At 36.0% G+C, this 24,550-nt stretch overlaps 1 pseudogene; it reads left to right on the top strand.

Annotated features, from left to right (window-relative positions):
• Window positions 1-9,437: 9,437 nt before the first annotated feature.
• LOC124374113 lies at window positions 9,438-22,653 on the top strand (annotated as a pseudogene).
• Window positions 22,654-24,550: the final 1,897 nt, after the last annotated feature.

Here is a 24,550-nt window from a genome sequence, read left to right as displayed (position 1 = left end):
TATGAATAAATATAAAGAACAATACAGCTACAGAATGAAAAGCTCTGTCAATTATGAAGAACGTATCCAAGAGTCAAGGCATAAAGGTATGCGAATCAGTTCAAACATCTTTTGGAGAGCAAGGTAGGGACTGGCGGTATTAAAGAAGCCCTCTCCCATACATCCAAATGCTTCATGAAAATTGCTCCAAAAACACACCGTTATTATGTAGAATATTTCTGTTTGAAGCAGAAATGGGCAAGTACGACCTAATGGCAACGCCAATCGGCGGGAAGTTACTCACAGCCATTTCTACCACAACAACCGAACTACGTACAACAATAACCGAATTTCTGGTCTCCGGATGCCCACCTAGCTTGTTACCCAAATCCATAACCCATGTAGTTGATGCAGCTTGTCTTTTTCACGGAATCACACAGGCAAAAACTCTCCAGATTCAGGTCATAAGCTCCTCGCTATCAAACCACATCACGAGATCCAATGACTCTATCGACAATATATTTGATGAACCTGTAATAAGTATTTTTTAACAAATTTAAATAAAAAGAGAATCTTTTACACTCTCATCTCTTCAAAATTCAAATTTGAGTTAAGACTTTTGTTCATTTTTGTTTATTGTAATTAACTTAATACTCATTTTAACTAAGTAAATAAGGGTTTCATTTGTAATGGAGAGTGTTTTGTTCGGAACTTGAGAACAGCATGTCTACCAAATAAAGGTTTTTTCTAATATACAATTTTTTCTTACCTTTGATGTAATCCTGTAATACACTGACAATTGCTTCACAAACAGTCGGGATGATGGTTGATATTATTTGCTTTGAAATCTTGAATGTGTAACTTAACGAGTGGTAAGAGTCTCCCGTTGCCAAAAACCGCAGAGTAACTGCAAGGCGTTCATGTGGAGGAATAGCACTTCTGAAGGACGTGTCTCGTTTCTGGATGATACGAGCTATCTTATTTGAGAAGATCTTCAAAGTCACTACTTTTCATTCGAAAAAAGTTTTTGAAAACCACATCCATATCTGTACTCGAGATTTAATTCGTCTTCATCATCCAATACCAAATCCTTCATCAACTCACTAGTTTCCGTATTTTCTTCTACTTTGAAGGCTTGGACGCACCCAAAACCGTCGTTTACGCAATTTTTCGTGATTGATAATTACAAAACGCGCCTAAAGCAACTAGTACATCCTCCTCGTCAGACATTTTGCGACTGAATGCCAACTCACGTGTAGACGACAAGCCAAAATCTAGGTTTGCCGCGTTGGCTTTGCCAACGCGGCATTGCCAAAAGCCAGCCGCGGGCATTTTTTTTTTTTTTTTTTTTTTTTTTTTTTCTTTGGGATATTGGGGTGGATTCATAGATCCTCACACATCAACCTGAGCTTATTGTGTGCCCCTTTGATGTTAGAGGGGTAAGCCTATCTTCGTGCCCTTAATTAGGCTAAGAAGCTTTTCCCCGATACTAGCATCTGGTTCGTCGCCTGGTTGTTTGTCACCGAAAAGAGCCCTTCTCCTTGCTCCCAGTCTCTCACAGTCCAGTATTATGTGTTTTGCAGTTCTCTTCAGACTTATTGCAGAGTCTACACTCCGAGGCCTCATTTCGTAAACCTAGAGTGTTTAGGTGTTTCCTGAAGTGGCCGTGTCCAGTGATCAAGGCAATCACTTGCTGTAACCCGATCCCTGCCCAGCCCCATCAGCCATCTGGTGAATTCCGGAGCTAGAATCGGCAAGCAGTTCTTTTGCCGAGTGCTTGTCCTTGGTGACTCTGCCACCGCACGCGGTGTGTCTTCCTGGACCATTTGTTTATACTTTGGTAAGCGGCTGACTTGCTTATACCACAACTCGGTTTCTGGACCGGTGTATGGCATGCTTGCTCACGCTTTTGGCAAGCCTGTCGGCGCATTCGTTGCCACCTATGCCTGTGTGGGCCCGGGTACCCAACCAAGACGCACACAGTTGCGTGATCCAAGCTTGCAGAGAGTGTTAAAGCACTCCCACACAAGCCCTGGATGAAATGCTGTTGGAGTCAAGAGCTTTAAGAGCTGCCTGACTGTCTGACATTATACAGATGTTCATTCCCTGGTACCTTCTGGTGAGGCCTAGGTTGGCACAGGCTAGGATACCATAGATTTCGGCTTGAAATATGGAGCAGTTCCGACCCAAACTGCCGCTAATGGGCAGTTCTAGGGGATTGACTAAACACTCCATATCCAGTTCTACCCTTAATAAGCGAGCCATCCGTGTACCAGACAAAGCTCTTTCTTATTGTTGGGATGTTATCTTGCGATTTCCACTCATCTCTGGAGTAGAAGTCAAACAGAGAATGGCTTATTGAATACGAACTCCGTTCTCATTGTGTCGGAGACCATTTCGAGAATAGCGCTTGGGTTTACAGCTTCAGTGATGGCGCCATGGCTCGCGTTAGACGCGCCATTCCTCCACACGCCAGCAACCATCAGCCGATAAGCTGACTTACGCGCTTCAGCTTTTATATGGACACTCAAGAGGTAGAAGTCCTAAAGCCACCTCGAGGGTCGCTGAGGGACTGCTCCTGAATGCTCCGGTTACAAAGATTGTGCCAAGCCTTTGTAAGCTTTCAAGCTTGGCTTTGGCAGTTACCTGATTCACCTTTGCTCCACCAGACTAATGAAACCATAAGTGATTTGAGGCCTTACCAACTGCTTTGTAAAGCCATAGTGCTATGTGGGGTTTTACGCCCCATGAGAATCCTGCAAGTCTCCTGGACGTCATGAGCGCCCACTTTGCTTTGTGCAGGATATTATTAAGATGATCATTCCACGTAAGCTTATGATCTAGAGTCAGTCCTAAATATTTGACTGTCTTTGACCACTCCACAGCTGAGTGGATGCGAGTTTCAGCCTAGAAAGAGACTCTAGGTTCTTTTTCCTAGTGAATGGTACAACTACTGTCTTTAGAGGGATTTACTTTCAGTCCCTCTCCCTGACACCAGTTGTGTACATGTTGAAGGTTGGTATTCATGATATCAACAACAACATTTGTATATTTTTCCCTGTACCATAAGGACTATGTCGTCTGCATATCCTTGGACATAGATTCCGTTGTTAGTAAGGTCCTCAAGTAGACCATCTACTACTAGGTTCCACAGTAGAGGTGACAGGATGCCTCCTTGAGGACATCCCCTTGTGGGTGCGATCACACAGCGATACTTCATTAAAGATCGGCCCTGATCCGTCTGGAGCACAGCATGGCCCTAAGCCACCGGCACAGAGCTGGGCTCGAGGCCACGTCGCTGTGCTCCACTTACCATTGCAGTGAATTTGGCATTGTCGAAAGCTCCTTCAATGTCTATGAAGGTGCACAATGCCAATTCCTTGGCGGACAGGCTATCCTCAATCCTACTGACTAGTTGGTGCAGTGCTGATTCACAGGATTTGCCTTGCTGGTATGCATGTTGGTTGCGATGAAGGGGAGTGTCTGAGAGAACTCCCTTTCTCAGGTGCCCTCTCCAACCAGTCTTTTCTAATGTTTTCAGTAGAAACGAAGATAAACTGATGGGACGAAAAGATTTAGGGACAGAGTAGTCCGCTCTCCCTTTTTTAAGGGATGAAGACCACCCTGTTGAGACGCCAGACTTGTGGTATGTACCCATAGGCTAAGGCTCGCCCTGAATAGTTCACATAGAAGGGTAAGGAGATTCTCCGGCCCTTGTTGAAGCAGGGCCGGAAAGATTCCATCCCCTCCTGCAGATTTGAAAGGGGGCAAATTTAGAAATTGCCCATTTGGCTTTAGAGAGAGAGAGTGACAATCCTTCTGGCAATGGCCCAGCTACCACGACAAGCTCTTGGCCGTGAGCCTGCCTCGCGGTTACCAGACGTTCCAGTGTCGTCATTCTCAAAGATACAGTCAGGGAAATGTGAGTCTCAAGGAGAAGTTTGAGGCTATCACTAAGACCCGGAAGTGTGTTGACCTCCCTGGGACCTTAAAGATCCCAAGTGACCGGTTGGGGACTTGAGGCTAGTAAGCGTTGCAGTCTAGCTGCCGCGCTTAACTCATTTACCTTCTGTGTAAACTGCCTCCAGGGAAACTTTGTTTTGCTTTTTTAATCGCTAGGCTGTATTCTGTAAGAGCTCTATGATAGGACTCCCAGATACGGCTCCTTTTGGCATTGATTGTACAGCTTCCTGACATTAGCCCTTTTGCGAGCGAGGTCCGCAGTCCACCACTTAGTATTGGTTCGACTCTTCCCCCGTCGCAATGGGCAATTGTCGTGGAAGCTATTGATTATAGCATTCTGCAGGTCAGAAGCTTAATCTGATCTATGTCTGTGAAGCATCGCACCCTTCCGCCTACCGATCCCAACTGTGAACTGAAGGGTCAGACTTATATCCCAACCAGTCAGTCCTCCTGGGATTGCGATAGCGATAGAGGACCTCTGCAGCCTCATCTTGCAGGTTAAAGCGGATATACCTGTGATCCGATAATGAGGCCTCTTCGCTTACGTGCCACTTATCAACCATTCCAAGTATACCTTGTGTGCAGATTGTTATGTCAATAACTTCTTGTCTAATTCGTGTTGCCGAACGTAGGGCGGTTACCTTTTATTACATATAAATAGGTCCCTACTTAGAAGAAATTGTAAAAGTGCCTCACCTCTGGGGTTAGTGTTTGTGCTGCCCCATCCAGCAGAGTGATGGGCGTTGGCGTCACAACCTAGAAGAAGTTGTTGACGTCTGGCTTGTGCTTCTTCCACCAGGAGCTCTAGGTTCTCTTGATGGAGGGAGTTCCCTGGCATCATATGGCAGGTATACGGAGCCTACAAATTGTGCTCTGCACTGTGCCTCCATTCTTCCAGGTCAGTGTGCCCACAGTAAGATCTCTGGAGCAGAATTCGTTGAGGGTTAGAAAATCCAAGCCTCTCCTCAACAGGATGCAGGTTCTGACATTCCTTAGAGAGGTGCAGTAAATTAACTTACCTTTGGTTTCATTTAGGCCCGCCACTCTCCCTTGGTGAAGCCATGGTTCTTGTATCAATGCCAGATCAAAATCCCTCTTGGAGGAAGAACTGGCAGAAGGCTGCCGAGGCAGCTCTACTGTGCTGGAGGTTGATTTGTAGAACTCGTGGCAATTGTCCTTGACTGTCGAGGAGACAATTGAGACCTGCCAGAGTCCTAAGTTGGCTCTACAGTTGGAAGCCCTTCACAGCCTTGTAGCAGACCTCGTCCAGGAAGCAGACGAATCCGTAACCTTTCGGGTCTGGCTTGGATGGAAGGATTTTCCACTCGTTTACATTCAGGTTGGGGTTCTGCTTATTAAACATCTCACAAGTACCTTTTCAGGTGTCTTCTTCAGAAGCTTCGGGTGAGCTCTGAAAAAACACCCTAGTGGACCTCAAGATGTCCTTACGCAGTCCCACTCTCAGAGAGATGTCATCTCCCAGAGGTTTTATCCTTTGAATAACTTCTTCCAGCCAACGTTTGGTGTGTTCGTTGATGCAGGAAGCAATTAAAAACACCTTTCTCTAGGTAGGTGCCCGCAAACGATGGAACGGAACCATCCTCCAGGGGTTGGATTTTCTTCCATAATTGCGTCCTCGATGGCTTCTCTCCTTGCTCTGCACTTAGCTTCGCTTCCGGGTAGCCTTCGAGGGCTATGGCCATTTTGATTGCTGCGACCTCTCTGTAGGTAGCCTTGGGTGTGCTACCAGAGGCTACCAGAGGCCTCGGGATCGTGGGCTTCGGGTTTTTGGGTTTCCCTCCTAGCCTTCTTTGCGGGTCCCTCTCCGCGGAGGGCGGGGTGACCAAAGTGCCTCTGGGGCGCTTGGCCCGACCCCACCCCCGCCTTGGCACCCGCAGTTGGGCCCGGAGTTGAGACCTCCTGCCGTTCTTGATTCTTTTTCCTCTTCTTTTTCCCCCTCCTCCACTTGGAAGGGTCAAAAGCTTCACCCTTTTCGAGAAAGTTTAGCCTTTAGTGCTTCTCTTCTTTTGAGCAGTGGTGAGATTGGGCCTCTTCATTCTAAGGTTGCCGAGTTGCTCTGTGGCATCATCCAGCGTACCTGTAGACTTTGGGAGTGCTTGGGCTGTTGAGGAGCTGATCTTCTATATCTTGAAGGGATTTTGCTTCCTCAGCGCTTGTGCTGCCTTCCTCAGATAAAGCCTTGCCATGTATGGGAGCTTCAGTGTGCAATGGAACCTCCTGTGTTCCTAAGGCACTTTGTTGAGGAGAAGGTAGGGATGTTGGCATAACAACCTCTTGAGTTGTGTTGCCAGGTGGTGGTATGTGCGAGGTAGCTTCAGGAGCTACCTCAGCAGGAAGAGGTAGGTTTGAAACAGCTTCAGGAACTGTTTCAAGGTGTTGGTTTGTTTTGATTTTTGTGTTTGTTTTTTTCCATGTTGTTCCCACGAGAAGCTAGGGAATGGAAGGTCCACCCAGACAGAGCCCCGCATGCCTGGGTAAGCTGCTTTTAAACTGGAGGGTCGCCGGTGTCCAGAGTCCGCATAGTAAAGACTGGTTTGCCACCAGCCATTCAGCCCTGGCCTACGCTGTTCCACCGTGGCTTGGCCCCTAGTGGGAGAAATGAAAGGGAAACTAGATCGAAGAGTTGAGGAACTTTACCTCAGATAGAAGAGAGGTGAAGAAGAGAGATAGGCTGACACATAGAAAAGTGTGCCAGCCATAGGCCTCCAGAACAAGAAGAGAAGGGATCTGGAGCATTAGCTAGGGTACCTCGGGGTCGCCATTACCCGTACGGCCTTGAAAGTAAGACCGCCCCTGAGGGACAGCCGCGGCATAGTGTGGACACGGCTTTAGCAAATCCGTTGAAAATGACCACTGTGCCGCGGTAAAAAATCAACTTAAAAACAAATAAAGATACTGTAGTTTGAACCTGATAAAGCTCGTTTAGGATAGTATTTTTAACCAATAAAAGGTATCCTGTTAAAACCGTTATAGTATAATAATTGTTAATTGTTGAGTCTAAACTTAAATTGCTAGAGTGACCAAAATGCAAAATTTGCGACTAGGGCGTCAATCCGACTATGATATGAAATTTCCTTCAGTGTGACTTTTATCGATCAAACTTAATGTAATCTAATTACTTTACAAAAAATCTGTAAAAATATTTCGAAACTTGTTATATTTTTAATTTATTACTAAAATGTTACTAACTTTAAACCACAGATTTGTGATGAAGGATGTTTTTTTTATTTTCTTATCATTCAATTTAGGAAATCAATTTGATATACAGAAAACGTGGATTTATTTACAAAATGTAAGATTTAGTGAGTCGATTATTTTTTATTTGTCTTATAATTTTTTTCATTTATTTTTCAATAGCGCCCAATTTTATAATCGGCTAAAACCTCTTTGGAAATTACTTTTATTTCTGAGTAAATTAAAATACTAAAACAGTACATATACAAAAAAGCCAACTGACTTTTGCTGCACAGTTTAAACCAGGAAATAAGTAGTGCCATATTAAAATGCATTTAACAAATTTTATTAGTAACATGTAAGGTGTAATATTTACCAATCATTACAAACTATCAATCAATACGGCTTTTTACAGTTCATTGAAGTCCAACACTCTTTCTGCCACCGGAGGAGAGAGGGAAAATACCACTCTCACGTTACTTGCCGCGTTCTTCCTCTTCATTGTCACTGCTGTCACTGTCCGAATCCTCTTCACTGGAGCTGTCATTGCCGATGTTTATTACCATCTGCTCAACGGAATCTTCCATCAACCCTTCATTTTTCCAAGCATTCTAGGATTATATTCTTCGTGTGGTCTACTACCTTCTTCCAATCAGACTCTGTTACACGTTCCAACCCCTCTTTCGTCAACTGTAATATTTCAGTTATATTAAATTTCCTGTTGCTTCTTGCAACATAATTCCTTTACTTGAGCCCAGATTAATTCTATAGGATTGAAGTGACAGTGGTAGATTGGTGGCAGACGAAGTACTCGGTGACCCATGTTTCTTTGCAATTTCGTTCGACTTCATATTTTGTCTGAGGTTTGTTTCTTTGAATAAGTTCTAACAATTCAGCTTTTAACATCGCCTTTTCATACTGTATGTCATGATTATTTAACCACTCTATTATTTCATCCTTTTCTAGAACTGCTGTTAGGTGGTTTGTCAACTACTTTTGAGTGGTACTTTGCATTGTCCATTACAATGAGCGAGGGCCTCGTTAGGTTTTGGAAGTTAAAAGCATCTTGAAACCATTTTTGAAAATACTTTGTGGTTCATCTCTTCATGATACTCGTTGGTTTTCTTTGATGTAAAAAGTAATGCACAGTTAGGAATAAATCCAGCAGAGCTGCCAGCATGCAACAACAATTATCCTCCCCCCTTTTCCAACGGGAACAGGAAACGTACCTTCAACAGAATCATCAGTCCAACCAATTTTTTTACAGTGCCCAGAATTTACCCAAGTTTCATCAAGCCAAACTATTTCCTCAAAATTTAAAATCTTTTATTTCTCTAAGAAATCTGGCACCTCCAAGCAATCCTCTTTCCATTAATATTTTTACGGCTACCAAATTTCTTGTGTTTGAAACCCAATCTCTTCAATATAATGGCAACAGATGATTTGCTTCCACGAAAAAGATCTGCTTCTGCAAGACTTACTTGTAGCTTCCTTACTGTGGGATACTCTCTTCTCAACGAAGAATCCGTAGACATGGCGGCGGATGGCATCTTTTTTGAAAGGCGTTCCAGCTCCGTAACAGGCTTAAACCTCGAATATTTCTTATCAGGAGTGTTCAGTTTCAAGCCACTCTGTTCACTTTGTATTTTCTCCTTTCCAAAATCTCCAAAGTCCGCAGCAGTTCTTTCGATAACTTTTTCTACTGGAAGTATCGGTCCTTTGTTAATTTTCTCTCGCTGGAAGTAGTCTCTCACTCGACAAACCAACTCACGGGATTGGCCTCGCAATGGAACGCCTTTTTTCTCCAACCTTGGTGTAAGGCACACTTATCACGCGAGTGCGAGCCCTACCGCGTTTTTTTTATCAACTGTTTAAGTGCACTGAGACATGGTACGGAATTAACAGTAATTAAATAATGTCTGTCACAAAAGTGTAAAACTAGGAAAGTACGTGCGTACACTTGTCTTTCAAATAAGGTTTAGTCTTGAAAAAGACTGTTTAAAACACTTGGCCACGAAACAAACAGAAGCGCAATAACACCACACGAAACAACATACATAACCAACAACCAATAACGTAATGAAGCACGGTTTGCTACTGCGCATCACCCAGCTGATACCTACCGGATGACAGCTACAACAGAGGAGACGTGACAACGCTGCCTCCGTCGGAAAAGGAAAGTGCTCGGCTGTGATTGGTGGAGCGGTAGGGCGAGCATTCGTGAGGCAGTTCGGCTGTCTTCGGTCGAGCTCGTCCCAATACCCTTCTGTCTTTAATTCAACTATAGTTAATTTATTGAAGTTTACAGGCAATGTAGACTGAGAAGCTGGGAGTAATTGGTTTGGTAGCATTACAATTTTATTTACAAGTGCTTTAATTCCATATGTTTATTTCCGTATTATCACATAAAAAAGTTTTTTTAGTAACGTTCTGATAGCCAGCATAATACTACGTTTTACAGAGACCAGTGCATTTATCTCAGAAAGTTTAACCCCAAAACTAAGGAAAGTAAGAGAATTTTTAAGGGCATTTTGAGTTGGAAAGTTAATTTAATTATTCAATAGTCGTGATTTGTGGGAATTGTATTAATGTCCAATTAACAAGTAAGGATGTACTGTATATATTATAGTATTGTATGTAGTAACATATTTATTGCGGTCAGCTGTGTGAGTGAGGTAGGTCAGTGGTGGCAGATGGAATTGTGCTGGGCTGTCAACCTCAGCAGTTGCTGACAAAACTGAACCTTCATTGCTGTCAATATGTTCATTTATGTATTACTTATAATTTTTTAAATTTTATCATAATTGAAAAACATTGATATATTATACTATTAAGTTTTATGAGGAAATAAGAAATAAAGAGTATAAAAGAACAGTGTAACTTACTGACATTGTAAATCTGCTTCTGGAACAAAGCCAGTTGGATATTTCTAAAAATCCATAAATTATTTTTAAAGTTAGGTTTGGTTTAGTGTGTATAGAGATTAAAATAAAGAAACTGATACAACATAAAATATATTTATTGTTTAACACCCTAAGTATGAGATCAATTTGTATTTAGCAATAAACAAATGACAATTTTCTTGTCACTCAAAAGATTTAATGATAATAATAATATTTTTATTGCTGTAAAGATATTGATAAATCATTAACAAAGTCATGGTTACAGCAAGGACGTAGCCTAGCAAGGGGTCCAGACCCCTAAATTGTCAATTAATTTTTTAGTAAACGATTTATTATTATTTAAATAATTCAGTATTACTGATGTGTACTGCTGAAAGATCGTTCTCAACATTGAAATGGGTCAAGAACTTTTTAGGAATAAAATGGGAAATGAGGAGGTTGACTGTACTTGCCTTACTTTCTGTCCACTATGGGAAAAATATTAGTTGTCTTGACCCCCTCCAAATTTTTATTCTGGCTACGTTCTTGGGTTACAGTAAAGTTGTTATACCAAGTCAGTGCACAATCAAAATATACAATAATACAGGAAATTATCCAACACTAATATAAGATCCCCTAAACATTAACTATTTTAGAGAAATAGAAAACAATAATAAAAACATTCTTATACTACAGCATTAGATCAAAGTACATACACTTACTAATATATTAAGAAATACAAGGTTTGTTCAAAAAATGAGGGGAATTTTCATGTTTTGAGAAAAATATTTATCTGTTTGTCTACATTATGTTGTTACCTTCAAAATAGTCCCCATTATATATAAATGCACTTGTGTCAAACTATTCTTCCAATCCTGGAAATACTTCTCAAACTCGATCTTTGGGATAGCCATTAGCTCTTTCAGTGATGCACTTTTAATGGCATCTATGTTTTTAAAAACAATGGCACTTTGAGGTTCTCTTCATTTTTGGAAATAAAAAACAAGTCGCACAGAGCTATGTCTGGAGATTAGGAGACTTGAGACATTGTTACAGTACTGCTTTTGGCAAAAAATTAACAAATAAGCAATGAAGTGTGAGCAGGTGTATTTTCATGGTGCAAAAGCCATGAATTGTGTTTTTTTTTCGGATTGCTTCACACAAACGGCATTGAACATGCAGGTAGTACTCTGTATTGATCTTGTGACAAGAATTCATGATGCACTATGCCATTGAAATAAAAGAACACAGTGAGCATAACCTTGAAATTCACTGCACTTGACAAGCCCCTCTTGGTCTTGGCGATCTAGAATGCCTCAAACTGGGATGATTGAGCCTTAGTTTTGACGTCATAGAACACACTTCATATACACAACTTTATAAAATACTGCAATAAAATCAATCCTCAATAAAAACAATCAACTTTGAAATTATGCAGCTAGGAAATTTCTTATTTAAATTTCTTAGTAAATAACTTTAAAAATAAACCGTTTCTCTTTTGCTTAATATAATTTTATTTGTTAAGTTTGTAAAGTACCTATTCATTTTTATTTTAAATTTACATTATTTAAAAAAATTCTTGTAGATTATAAAAGGGGTTTAATAAAAGCCAAAAATAAAATCTATTTTTAAATAACTTTTTTTAAATATTTTTAAATTCATTGATTTTAGCCTCTAATTTATTATAAAGATTTAGTGATATCTCAGTACGACTTCAAAGTTTTGGGTAACGGCAAAACTTTATGGAAGTCTTGTTTTTACTGTGTGTGTTTTAGCTAAAAAAATTGTGATTAAATATTAAATATCAGAATTAAAAATATACTTAACTAAATCATAAATTTATTATTGTTTGTATTTTTAAAATCTTGAAAGTAGGTTTACAGTGCTCTCTATTAATTTTTCTTGAGCCTTTTTTGTAAAATTAATATTTCTTTAACCCTTAGCTGTTATTTCAAAAAAAACTAATCTATATCTTACAATTGTTTTTTAGATTTTCAAAGTAGAATGTATTTGCAAAGGTGTTTGGAATTACACTAGTTAGATGACTTATGAGATTTATAACATGACTAAGTCTGGTTTTAACATAGTCTAATTATATATGATTGTTCAGTCTAATTGACTGTCTACATAAATACATAAAAATTTACTAGCACTCCAATAAGTTATTGTTTGAAACAAATTAATTAGATTTAAGGCTAAACAACATATTTTGAATTTTTTATTATTGAGTGAACATTAGAAATCGGATTAGAGTTTTGGCATCCTGTATGTCTCATGAGCCAAAATCTCAGTTCTTCAAGTTTCCACCCTCAAGTTCAGTCACCCTCTTGTTATCCATAAGAGACTTAGAGATATTCTCTCCTCAATGCAGGAATCAACTTTATCCATTGATGCATTTTATACAGAGCCTAATGATTTTTCTGAAAACATTTTACGTGAAGGAATTGGTGTATATGCACAAAAATTTGGAGTATTGTTAGTCTTTGAATGCACTTTGTTTAATTTTGCAAAATCCTGGTTAGGTTTTGGTGTTGGGTTGTATTGTTTTTATCTTGTCCAGTTTGTATGTTTTAGGAGTAGTCTGATCTACAGAATTTCTGGCTTTCACAATTTATTTAGAGCTGTATTGAATATAATAGTTTTATCTCTAGAAGTTTCTAATTTCGCTTCGAATTCATTATATAGATATGCATAAGCTATTTTACACTTTGGTTGTTTCATAGGTACAAAAATAAATGTTACAAAATACACTAATTTACTTTTAGTTTTTATTTCATTAACAATAGGCTGGCCAAGCAGTGTACTTCTACTACAGCAAACACATAATCACTCTTTTAATATCAAATTTACGTTCATGAAAATAAATCTTTTATTTATTGTTTATTAGAAACACAAAAAGGTTATTTTCTTTTCATTTTAAATAAGTTAAAAAGGGCAATTATTTATGCATAGGTAGAAAACTTCTCCACTGAATTGACTATTAAATCCAGCAAGTTTATCACATAGTCAGCATTCAAAAATAACTGATAGCTGAAACTGTTGGTACAAGTGATTGCCAAGGGATTGATAAAGTAGCTGGCTCTTGCAGGTTGTGCTTTTGTTGGTGGGTTATGTAACAATACCCTGCACAAACAGGATAGTATCTCAGTTGCAAGGCCAAGTTCACATTGCCGACTGTGGTTGAAAGTAATATTCTCATTTTATCTGGAAGGGTTTCCACATCAATAGTTTATTAAAAATCTAAACCTGTTGTGGAGGAATACTTGATTGTAGTACAATACGGTATGTTGTATTTTTAATATTCACCAATAATTAAGTTTTCAGAAATAATGTGCTTCTATCAACTGTAACAGTAATTATTAATTTAGTTCATATAATTTCTGCCTGTAGAAAATTAAGTTTATAATTTATATTTAATATTTATGTATAAATGCTTATCTAATTTTTTTTCCACACTAGTGAGTTAAAAAGCTATTATTAAAATACCATGTTCAGGAATAAAAAGACATGGCACACATTTTATAACTTATAAATTGACTAGCAGTCAGACGCGGTTTCACACGCAATTTTCAAAATCAAAGACTTAGTGAAAGCATTTATTATGTAATATGATGGAGCCCTACATTTTTTAAACATAAGTAGACATATCAGGTACAGATTAATTTAATATCCACGATTAAGACATTCAAGGCGTAAATAAAATTTTGACTGGTTCTATTTTATGTTTTGTCTTACAACTAATATAAGTCTCAAAAACCTAATTTGGTAAAAAAGTGTCAACTTCCGTCTGTTTAGATTAATTTTCTATCTCAAGTACCGTAATAAGGTTTGATTTGTGGCCCGTTCAAGATTACCAACTAAAACCAACTATGATTAAAAAATGTCTACTTTCGGCTCTTAATTTACTTTCTGTCTAAGACTTTTCAAGTGATAGTTTGCTTTTATGTCCTAATAAAGAAAATATTTATAATTGTACTTATAAGCATGACTGAAAAGTTATTGTGGTCCAAAAGAGTCAGATATGTCAGATTAAATTACACTTCCACTCTAATTTATTATGGTTCCACAGTTGAGTTTATGTTGTTGCACTGACCAAGAAAATAAAAACATATGTGGGTTTTGGAGTCCAACTTAGATTTAAAAGCATTTATTGTGGTCTGCGATGTTTCTGATGCTATAAGTAATACTTGATTTTTACCCCGATCAAGAAAATACTTGCTTAGGTGAGCTTAAAAAGACAACTTTAATTAAAATGCATCTACTTCCGTCGCTTGTGTTCTGCTTCTGATATAAAGGGAAGAGTGTGGTTCCCATTTTGGACAACATCATATAATATATTTAAAAGTAAGTAAAATTAAAAAAAAATATGATTTACAATAGCAAACAAAATAATTAGTAAATTATATTGATCACAATATAATGACTTGTTTATTTATAATAGAACGAACAAGAAAATAGTTGTTTTATAAAAATGTTGGTGAAATTAATAAAATGAACAAGCAGTTATTGTACAAAACAGTTATCGGTCAAACTCTTGAGATGTTAAATGGTCACCTAATAAGTTGATAAAAACAGAAGTGATAAGATATCTTAAGTGTGTTATATGTGAGGAGGCTTATCAGTAAAACTCTGTTCGCCACACAATTTGTAACTGATTGATAGTTCAGCGGGTGTTAACTTGTTCCAGAGAATCATGAGTTTACTGCACAACGTGGATGTTTCCCTTTGAGAAGGCCACTTTTGGGCTAGGCTGCTTCTGGGGTGTAGAGACCCTCTTTGGGGGCAAAACAGGGGTCCTACGTACCAGGGTGGGGTATGGAGGGGGCAAAGCTCCCAACCCCACCTACAAAAAAATGTAAGTAGATATGTAAGAATATTTTATAAGGGTCATTGAGGGTAAAGTTGAGGTACTTTCAGAAAGTGTTTCTTCCATTTGAGGTGTTTATTTCAATTTTAACCACATTTGGTGTCCGTAAACATTTGATATAGATTAATTTTGTTTTTTGAAAATCAGGGTCAGGAAATCTTGGAAACAAATGATTTTAGAATCCAGATTCCATTCTCTTTACAGCCCCTCTTAAATTGGCTTAGGGTGATGCAATTGATTTTGGGGTTGGAAGTATTTTTTTAAAGTTAAATCTAAAACTATGATAGCTTTTCTGAATATAGAAAAAGTAGAAACTTTTTTTATCCCTCCATGTAAAATGACTGGCATTAAAGTAGGATGTTGGGGCAATTTTACAATCTGATCTAAATAAAAATGTTAAATTTGGTACAAGAGCTAGCTATACCTTCAGTGAGTGACATGTTTTTTACGTATACAAAATTATTAACATGTAATTTTTAAAATTATATTTTCAAATAAATGTATATTTTTGTTTACATTTTATTATAAATATGATATAGTAAACTTTTAATTAGTTTTTATTCAATTGTTGTTAATTTTATGTATATCAAATGTAGTTGAGTGGTAGAGAGGACTTAATATCCCCTACTAACTGTGCCTCTTTAATACAGACATTTTATATTTTATTTTATTTTATTCTTTAAAGTACCTGACTGTTTATTAAGAACCGGCAGTGCTGGTGGCTATCTCAATTTTGACCCCACCAAGATAAATGTTGAGTTTAAAATATTCTCTGCTCTTATTTTATATCATATAGTTTGGGGTTTCAATTTAAAGATGTAATTATTATGCATCCAAACAAGTTTTTGTTTTTTTGATATTTTTATTGGTTATTCAGAAAAAATCTAACTGTGTCTTACTTCAGTCCTTGAATGTTTCACAAATTATATACTTTGCAAGAAATACTTGAAGACAAAATATATTAGGGTTTTGCATTAATATCTTTAAAATGAGACATGTCCAATAATTATACTACCAAAAAATATGGATGTAAAGGTGTTTGAAGCAAAACATAATTCTTATGAGTTAAAACTCAAAGTCTTTTCTGTACAGTTAGCTCTTTATTTTCAGCTTTGAAACTTAATGCAAAGCTACATATTTATTTTATTTTGTGAACTATTTAATTAGTGGTTGTTCATTCTTTATATGTGCTTACAAACCTTCCATCTGCCAAAGCTAACATTTACTTATCAAAAGCCAAGGTTCACTTTCCATAAAATAAAAGGTACTAATGATATCATTGTGAGTTTTATATTTTTTTTGTAGATAACTTGTAGTTTATTTATAAAATACATTAAGTTTCGGTTGTCATCTGTCAATAGTTTACCTCAATTATAAATTTAATTAAAAACGAAATAAAAATACCTTAGATAAGGACAAAAAAATCATTTAAAGAAAATAAATTCATGTTTCATGTTCATACACTTGGAGTGAATCAAGTTGAGTGATTAATGATATATTTTTTGTGAGCTAGTATACATTTTTTTATTTACTTACATGCGTAAATTGATTACATTTTCTTTTGTAGAGTGTACTGGCCTTTTTTTTGTAAAATTAAAAATGTTGTCCAGAATTGTTAATAGTAGTTTCTCTATATAAACAAATTCCATATATAGTATAGCACTGTATATAATGATATAAAAGATAATTTTAAGAACAGAAAAGCTACACAGAAATCGCATTCTCCTAATAACTAAGATCTCAGAATGTATTTTTCACAACATGATTATCCCAGACGAGATTGCTATCAATATAGAGTTCTAAAAATGTTATATTTTTAACTTACAGTTAGGTCGTAATCATCAATTGATATGTCAAGACTTAAAGGACAATCGAAACTGTTTAGTTATTAAAAGTCATGGTATTAGACTTTTTTTTATTCAGTATTAAATTATTATGTTGAAAAAATCTTAGATTTAAAAAAAGTTCTATACTTGAAACCAGTTTCTAAATCTATGTGTGATGGATTATACTGTTACCATTGTAATATATTAAAAAGAAATGTACTTAATATGGTAAATTGTAAATCATTTACAATTATATTTATAAATGCAAAGTTTAAAAACAGGAAAGTTGGTGAGGGTTTTTTAAAGAGTTAGTCTAGTGGAATACCCCCTCTACCTTCTCACCAGTGGTATTCCACTGGTATTCTCTTGGTGGTGCTTTGCCTCTACCACAGTTCAAGTAATGTAGATGTTAGTCAAGTTACATCCACTACACAGAAAGGGCTACATTTTATTCTCTGATTTAACAAGAATTAGAATGTGACTCAAGAAGAAATTCCTCATTAAGAATTCACTCATATTTGTTTCTGTTCCAGCCAAGACCACACGGAGATAACACAAGTGGATTTTGACCCGAAGATAGTCAGTTACGAAGAGTTGTTGGATATGTTCTGGAAAAACCATGATCCGACATTCAAAACTAAAACTCAGGTTAGTGTCGTTGTTCGGTGGGGAGAGATTGGAAGCAATGATGTTTTTCAAATGACTAGTTCTGCATTTTTATGATGAGGCAATTTTCAACTTGATTGGTATACAAGAAGATTTGTTTGTTTGAAGGTTATTTTTGACAATGGAAGGAAGGATTGTGAGGGAAAACAGGATTTTTCCGGACATTTGCCACGTTCAGTGAAACAAGAAATTAGTAACTCTACGTTTCGAGATCTGCAATATGATCTCTTCTTCAGGTAAAGAACTAACCTAATACATAATTACAAACTAGGTTAAAATAAACAAATCTTACCAAAGCGTTGTGGCACGCCTTGGTAAGGTCAGGAATCACAACCACCATGTTGTTTGTCAACTTCACTAACTCTATAAACATGCACTTAATAAAAAACTATACACAACACTAATCATTAAAACTGAACTACGGAATACAGGTCACAATACGTCTTCATTCGTCTACTAACCACCTACGACTGACCAGAGGGCACTAGCCAATGGTAATCGTCACGGCAGACCAAAAAACAAGATGGCGGAAATAAAAAGGAACGGGGACAGGAATGGGCCCTTTCGTTATTATTGGTTCATGCGAGATGAACTTCTTAAAAGCATATTGTGACTCCGCATAGGTTTATTACATATATCTGATCCGTTTGATACTGTTGGTTTTCTCTTTTAGTTCATTTTTTTAGAATTGGCAACCAAAGCGGCCTAATCTCGACTGATGGTTGACTGATTGGTTGGTCTGCCAATTTTAATGTATGTTGTCTCAATTAATTTCCTTTTGAAGAAATGTGGTTCCCGATGTATTATGTTGGCTTCATCCCAATTCATATGATGGTCTTCGGACCAACAATGGTGTGCAATTTTTTTGGCTAGTGCCCTCTGGTCAGGTCGTAGGTGGTTAGTAGACGAAATGAAGACGTATTGTGACCCGTATTCCGTAGTTCAGTTTTAATGATTAGTGTTGTGTATAGTTTTTTATTAAGTGCATGTTTATAGAGTTAGTGAAGTTGACAAACAACATGGTGGTTGTGATTCCTGACTTAGGCGTGCCATAACGCTTTGGTAAGATTTGTTTTATTTTTAACCTAGTTTGTAACTATGTATTAGGTTAGTTCTTTACCTGAAGAAGAGATCAGATTGCAGATCTCGAAACGTAGTGTTACTAATTTCTTGTTTCACTGAACGATGGCAAATGTACGGAAAAATCCTGTTTCCTTCAAGAAGATTTGTACTCAAATTTTCTGTCAAATCTGTTAAAATTAATTAATTTTTGAACGTACAAATGTTAAGAAGTCAAGATGTTTAATTTTACATAAAATATAAATTAAAATGATGGATTATGGGAAATTCCTGGATTAAAAAGAGTGCTTCAAGCTCTTCATGTGTAAATAATGCTAAAACAGGTTAGCAACACTAACACAGTTAAAAAGCATATTTCACCTTTTTAAAACCCACCTGTGATATGGCCTGGCAGCTTGGGGAAGCTCCACCTAAGGAAACCTCAAAAGTGTACTTGAAGAAAGATTTTTTGGACATTTAAGGAAATAAAACTGACCTAAATTATGTTTTTTTAGTTATTTAGACGACAGATTTTATTAAAAAACATTTTAAAAACTGATAGATTATCCATATTTATAATACATTGTCACTTAATGCATTCCTTAAAAATTTAATAAAAGTGTTGGCAAGATTGATTGATAAATTTTATGAAGTTTTCTGATGGTAATACATGACTATTACAAATAGGTTCTGATCAATGTAATTTTATGTTTTAAGTCATTGTATTTGATATTAATCTTTTGCACTAATTTTTATTTAAACCTCAACTGTTGATGATTAACAGTACTGTTCACTGATCCTGTACCATAGTCCAGAGCAGAAGTCTTTGGCAGAGAAGACACGAGATGAGTTCAAGAAGACGTCCTAAGGATGAAGTATTGACTAGAGTTGAGCCTTTTGAGACCTTCTATGATGCGGAGGGGTAGGGTCACATCCTAGTTTCCAAACATAGATTGACTAATTTTGAAATTTCTGAACATTTTGTAGTAATTGCTTGAAAACTAATCTTTGTAATTTGTTCATAGAATGCATTAACACTATCTGTGTGCAAAAGCCTATTGCTTCTTAGTTTTAAATCATGTAGGTTAAATTATAAACAATTTTTGTTCCAATAGTTTTTTTAACTTTTAAGGATTTTTTCTATAAAATTCATATTGTTTTTGGTCTGAAAGACTTAGATTACTCATTATAGGAATTTTTCACGTATGTTTTATAACTAAACATTGTTTTTCATCAGTACTGCACCTCTCTATATATAATACCACCTGTGACGTACTAACAGAAAGATGTGGGACGGGATCTTCTCAAAACTGTTTGAGAAAAATAATAAAATCCTCTGAAAAGAATGTACCAGGTAAAGACTATTACTTTAGTATTTCATCAAAACTGAAACTTTAATATAGTTACAGTTTTTAAAAACTCAATTAAAACAAATATATTGATTCAACAGTAATATGTATGCATTTGTTAGTTTCACATAAGTCATAGACTCCAGCGATGATCTCTGAAACAGTTGCCATTGGTTCAATGGTGGGTGAAGTGGGCTGACCAATCACGGATCATGATACTTTCAAGCGATATCAAAGTATTTGTACTATAGACTCTTATATTTATTAAATTACTCAATTAGAAATCTCTTTCTTCTTATTATAAACATGTTAAATATGACTATAATAGAAGTCTTTGGAAATAAAATTAGGTTTAATATAAATGTGAGATCATCCATTGGTCGCTTGCATGCACTCAAGTTTAGGAATATTTTATTGTGTCATCCAAAACCCAATTCGGTATGTGTTCTCAAAAAGGACCACCATTCAGATAAGATTATAGAAAGTATATATGCTTGTTAATCATAGCACTATGGTAGATAGGGGATATGCTTTAGTCCATGTAAGTTAAATGACATATAATCGTAGTAGAATATATTGTTTAATATAATCCACTTAATCATATCTCAAAATTTTTGGTCCACATTTTCTGTATCTTTAGTACATAATGATAAAGCACAATCTGCTCCCTTTTCCCTCAGTGAAATGATAATGGATTTGTTGCCCTTCCCAGTCTAATCTTGGATACATCACTGAATTTTTAGTAGTAGTGGCAAAGACGTTATAAATTTGTAATAAAACATGTTTATTAATTTAAATTATGATCTGTAGTTTTGATTTAAAAAGTGGATGAAATGTACACGGATTTTGAACAGGCAACTTTAATGCACACCTCCAACATTTTCACATAGTGTAGTTTTATGTAGTCTTACTTGTATTTAATGATGAGCCAATTTTCATACTTCCAGCAGAAGATCACTAAACTGGAAAAAAAAGATATTTCAAGTTTAATAAAAAACCAATTTATTATTATGAGATTAAAATGTTCAACTTGATGTTCAAGTACCCACTTGTGTCGTCAACCATATGTTTTTTTGTGTCTGCTGTATGAATTTAATTTATTATCTTACTTAAATTAACAATCCTCTTATTAGTAGGCTTACCACCTCTATTGTTTGGCTTGCACCACCATTCTTCTGCTTAACTCTTATACAATTTACGGTTTTTCTTTCATTATCTAAGTTATACTGTATTCCCAATCCTAAATTCTGGTACAAGCATTCACAAAAAGTATTGAGTTCCCTCAATTGTACTGTACCCTTTAATCCAGGTTGTACTGTATTACCAATCCTAAATCTATTCCTAGCATTCACCAAAACTATTGAGTTCCCTCAATTGTACTGAATCCTTTTTATCTAAGTTTTTACTGTATTTCCAATCCCAAATCTAATCCCAGCATTCACCAAAAGTATTGTGTTCCCTCAATTGTATTGCACCCTTTTTATCTAAGTTTTACTGTACCCTTTAATCTAAGTTGTACTGTATTCCCAATCCCAAATCTAGTCCAAGCATTCACCAAAAATATTGTGTTTCCTCAAATGTTCCCAATATCTACTTTGTGCAGGTTGTGAGTTCCCAAATATATTTGCTTTGTATAGATTATGTATTTTTTTCTTATACCATATTCCATTTTTTCAAAATACTCATGATGCAAAAACACTAGGGAATTAAGGATTTTGTTCAAATTTGTTCTCTCTGTCTGAATTAATCGAATTAAGACATACTCTCTGCTCAGCTACCATCAGAAGTATCACCTCCAGGAGCATCATGCCAGCCTACTACCTACTTTGGGCTTCCAGAAAGATGATGAGCGTCTTAAGACCTCCCACCTGGCTTCAAAGATCAACGCCTATCTGGTGGGGATGTCGACGGTGGAACAGTTTGACACTGAGGTGACCTCTCTGGGTTTGGATGAAGAGACCACTAAGTACATCCGCGAGTACAATGTCCAGAACCAAGGGAGAGGGATGACCTGCTGAAAGCCGTGTGGAGTGCTTTAAACTCTTTGGAAAAAACATAGAGTTCAATTCAAAATAATTATTAGTTATCTGTATTGTAGTGAATAGTGCCAAATCTTAACAATTTTATTAACAGTCCACTAGTTGATTCAGTACCTCAAGAAATACAATTACTTTACTGATCATTTCAGTTTGCATTATATACAGGAGATTTGTCAATAAAAATGACTTATTCTGGGCTTATTACAGCCATTCAAGCAATAGCTTGTCTATCTTAAATACAGAAAAGGAATTTGCACATCCTGATTATTTCACTGGCATTGGCAACAATATTTGAGTTACAAATGTGTGTTGGTTATTTTTGTAACTTGTATCCAACATTAAATTGTAAGGCATCGTACTAAAAAATACTAAAGTGAAAAGTTACAAAAACTAGCAAATCTACTAAATTAAATTTTTTGTATGAAATTTGTACCAGCTTTATCATAATTGTCATAAGTATTTAGTTAGCCATGTTTACCATCTACGTTTAGAATGTAACATTATGTAAACTTCACACAAAGACGAAACCATAAAAATGTTCTAATACTTAGTTGATATAAATAACAATTTATTGTGATTCTTTTTGAAATCCTCAAAGTGGTTTCATCTGCTCTGTAAAGATAGACACTTTTTGCCGTCATTTTACTTTTTTTTATTGTCAAACAATCTATTAACTGATCTTCATTCCAGTCATACTCATCCCAAAATAATAGAATCATAATTATTAAAAAAATAATCCAATTTCTCAAACTTGTTTTGACACTGGATATTTACTTAGGTATTAAGCTTCTGCCACCAAAATGGTAACTACATGTACAATTACTCAAAGTGCCTTATGTTATTTTTATCATTTTGTAAAACTTGTTTATTGTATTGCTACCTCATTATTATACTAATAAATTGTTTTATTTGCATTTAGCCTGTATACATTTATCCCTATAATTCCATTTATTTTAATTCCTTTTTATAACAATTGTCAATGTTAGAATATTTATGGTTAAAATACTTCCAAGACTAGACAACTCATTCTGATTAGATAAAAAAATAACAAAACAGTTTATAATACGAGTTAAATGTTTACAGATGAACATTTTTTATAGTAAAATTGAAGTTAAAAATTTACTCAATTGAAAAGTGTCAATGTATGACACAGAGTTAACCATATTTTTAGGTACTTTGGTATTATCCGGAGCCATTCCGTACTTATCTACTACTTGTTATTACGTGATTTATGTAATTTTTTATTAGGTTATCATAAATATATTTATTAGTTGTAACAAAGTTAAAGTTAGCCTCTACGAGTGGTCATGTGATCTGAGCTTCAAATTAAAAACTATTTCGACGGGTGTTACCGCTTTGGATTACATGCAAAGGTGCTACCGAAGTCCATACTGATGGCCAGTGGGGATATCCGATCGTTACTTTCCCAACCTCAGATTATGTGTCAGATCGTCCAACTTGTTTTGTTGTTGGAAAAGTTGGACGATCTGGTGCGTGATCTGAGGTCGGAAAAGTATCTATAGGAAATGCCCTGGCCATCAGTGTAGGTTTCGAAGCACTGATAAAAGAAAAACATCCTTTTGAGATAGTACCCAAATTAAAGCTCAGATTACATGAGCAATCAAATGTTAACTTTAAACTATTTCTATTTGTAATACGTACGTATGTATGAACCATCTGCGAGGCATAACGCTTTCATGATTGTCTGCGACATCTGAAAAGTGTGGTTTTTTGTCTGGTGGGTTCTTTATAGTTTCAACAAAGTGAATTTTTATACAAAATGGAAATTAGATCTCTTTTAAAAGGATACTTTTTCCACATATGTGGGCTATGGCCATTTAACTCAATGAAATAATGAAACATGTTATGAAAATATCATGAATCTTTTAACAAAAAACTGTTTTTGAAGACCAAACACATTATATTTTAGGTAAAAAATAATATTTTATTGGCTAAAACACTCATGAAACATGTCTCTAAATGTATATTTTCTATTAAGATTACATGGCAAATTTTCATAAAAATAAAAAAAGAACCATATGGGCATTTTCACAGTTTTACTTGCATTTAACCCAAAATTAATAATAGAATCTTGTAAATTTGTAACTAAAACTTTAAGTGAGATTCAATGTAGCTTTGTTATGTGACTTATGTAGCTTGAGTATGTGTAGTTTTGTTAAACATCTAGAGGTATACAGTAAATAGTGGACAAATATAAAAATAATTTGAGCATTTATTCTACCTTGGAAATTTACGTTTTCATACTTAACATATATATTTAGAATGTAAATTGTACTTTAGAAAGCTTATCATGTTATGGTGATCTTGAAATTAAATGATGGCTGAGACAAATATTTACTAAGTACTTGGGGAGAGAAGTATCAGACTGGAGCTAGCAAACTGGAGATCACGTTCTTCCTTCTTGATTCTGTTTCAAATTAACTGTTTCCAACAAGAATGCTCTTGGCATTGGGAAGATGTTAAGGTATCTAATGTCAGGCTTGTTCTTACATGTTGTAAAACTGCTTTTTGATGTGATCTTCAGAATTAATTGTGGCTACCTTGTGTCACAATGCTGTATACAGTATAACACAGTTGTGGCTTTATCAAAAGCTGGTTAGTTTGCTGTACAGAATAAGTTTTAATTAACTTATGTCATAGAAGTTTATACGACCTTAAGTGTATATGGCTTTAGTTTTACCAAATAATGATACAACAAGGCATT

Source organism: Homalodisca vitripennis, unplaced genomic scaffold, assembly GCF_021130785.1.
Source record: "Homalodisca vitripennis isolate AUS2020 unplaced genomic scaffold, UT_GWSS_2.1 ScUCBcl_7337;HRSCAF=14988, whole genome shotgun sequence".
Lineage (NCBI taxonomy): Eukaryota > Metazoa > Arthropoda > Insecta > Hemiptera > Cicadellidae > Homalodisca > Homalodisca vitripennis.
The sequence above is the reverse complement of the archived record's forward strand: the minus strand, read 5'-3'. Positions and strand labels throughout refer to the sequence as shown.